This window comes from Pseudophryne corroboree, chromosome 6 (genome assembly GCF_028390025.1).
Source record: "Pseudophryne corroboree isolate aPseCor3 chromosome 6, aPseCor3.hap2, whole genome shotgun sequence".
Taxonomy (NCBI): domain Eukaryota; kingdom Metazoa; phylum Chordata; class Amphibia; order Anura; family Myobatrachidae; genus Pseudophryne; species Pseudophryne corroboree.
This window is the reverse complement of record NC_086449.1, coordinates 581144669-581146717: the sequence shown is the minus strand read 5'-3', so window position 1 is coordinate 581146717 and position 2049 is coordinate 581144669. Positions and strand designations below refer to the sequence as shown.

Genomic DNA, 2049 nt, shown 5'->3' with positions numbered 1-2049 from the left:
GGTGGCACACTGTGTAGGAGGCAGTGTGAACGGAGGCGAGCTAGGCAGCAGCAGTGTCAGAGGATAATCAGCGGAGCAGCTGTGCAGTATAGTGAAGCAAATGACCCGGCTCGGCAGCCAGGGCTTTGCTTCACTGTGGCTGGCCCCGCCCACCATAGTCTGAGTAGTCTGCGTGTATCAGGCCAGTTTCCTCTTCCTGCTCCTCTTACTGGTCCTCATTGTGACTGCCCTGGGCTGCCTGCTCCCACCTCACTGTCCCAGGGTCGGCTCCTGCTCTTCAGGAAGGAGCAGTGAATCAACAGTAAGTGGGTGGTATACTGAGGTGATGTGACATGGGTGAGTGGGGGCTCTCCAGTCTCCATATAGTGTAGTATGTGCTGGGTTGATATGGGGGGGTGGGGGCTCACTATATAGTGTAATATGTGCTGGGGGAATGTGATATGGAGGAGTGGGAGCTATACATATAGTGTATTATGTGCTGGGGGAATGTGATATGGAGGAGTGGGAGCTATACATATAGTGTAATATGTGCTGGGGGAATGTGATATGGGGGAGTGGGAGCTATACATACATATAGTATAATATGTGCAGGGGTGATATGGGGGAGTGGGGGCTCAATATAGTGTAATATGTGCTGTGTGTACTGGGGTGAAATGGGGGCTATATATAGTGTAATATATGCTGTGGGGGCTCTCTATATAGAGTGTAATATGTGCTTGGGTGATATAGGGGAGTGGGGACTCTCCATATAGTGTAGTATGTGCTGTGTGTACTGGGGTGATATGGGGGAGTGGGGGCTCACTATATAGTGTAATATGTGCTGGGGGAATGTGATATCGGGGAGTGGGGGCTATACATATAGTGTAATATGTGCTAGGGTGATATGGAGGAGTGGGAGCTATACATATAGTGTAATATGTGCTGGGGTGATATGGGGGAGTGGGGGCTCAATATAGTGTAATATGTGCTGTGTGTACTGGGGTGAAATGGGGGCTATATATAGTGTAATATGTGCTGTGGGGGCTCTCTATATAGTGTAATATGTGCTGGGGTGATATAGGGGAGTGGGGGCTCGCCATGTAGTGTAATATGTGCTGGGGGAATGTGATATGGGGGAGTGGGAGCTATACATATAGTGTAATATGTGCTGGGGGAATGTGATATGGGGGAGTGGGAGCTATACATACATATAGTATAATATGTGCAGGGGTGATATGGGGAAGTGGGGGCTCAATATAGTGTAATATGTGCTGTGTGTACTGGGGTGAAATGGGGGCTATATATAGTGTAATATGTGCTGTGGGGGCTCTCTATATAGTGTAATATGTGCTGGGGTGATATAGGGGAGTGGGGGCTCGCCATGTAGTGTAATATGTGCTGGGGTGATATAGGGGAGTGGGGACTCTCCATATAGTGTAGTATGTGCTGTGTGTACTGGGGTGATATGGGGGAGTGGGGGGCTCTGTATAGTGTAATTTAGTATGGTGCTGGGTGTAATATGGGGGAGGGGGTTGTGTATTATGTAATATGGTGCTGTGTGTAATATGAGGGGGGGGGTTGTGTATAACACAATATAACATGGTGCTGTGCAGCGCCGTAACTACAGGTGTGCCTGGCACACAGCGCAGTTACCCTGGGGGTGCAACGGCCAGCGGCTTGTAATAAGTCAAACTGACTCATTACAAGCCGCCTCTGCTGTGTGCGCCACGCTGAAGCCGGAGGCAGGGGAGGAGAGCAGCAGCGCCGGAGGCAGAAGAGGAGGAGGAGGAGGGAGGGGGACTGGAGCCGCAGCAGCACTATGTAATTGGTAGTGGCGCCGCTGCAGCAGTCACCTCTCCTTCCGCATTGGCTGCCCGGCGCTGCTGTGAATGCTGGGATGCGCTTCCCTCATCCCAGCGTTAACAGTGGCAGCCAGCCAATGCGGAAGGAGAGGGGACTGCTGCAGTGGCGCCTCTACCAATTACATAGCGCTGCTGCTGCTCCAGTCCCCCTCCCTCCTCCTCCCCTGCGGCTGCCTGGGATCTGCCAGCACGAGGAGCCTGACTTCCA

At 52.0% G+C, this 2049-nt stretch overlaps 1 protein-coding gene across 1 annotated transcript in view; it reads left to right on the top strand.

Annotated features, from left to right (window-relative positions):
- The first annotated feature begins 206 nt into the window (after positions 1-206).
- The window catches only part of SNCB (synuclein beta), a 216917-nt gene continuing 215074 nt past the window's right edge, over positions 207-2049 (top strand). Inside the window, exon 1 of the mRNA XM_063927921.1 lies at positions 207-301. The gene's annotated coding sequence lies outside the window, so the exon portion shown is untranslated. The remainder of the gene's footprint in view (positions 302-2049) is intronic.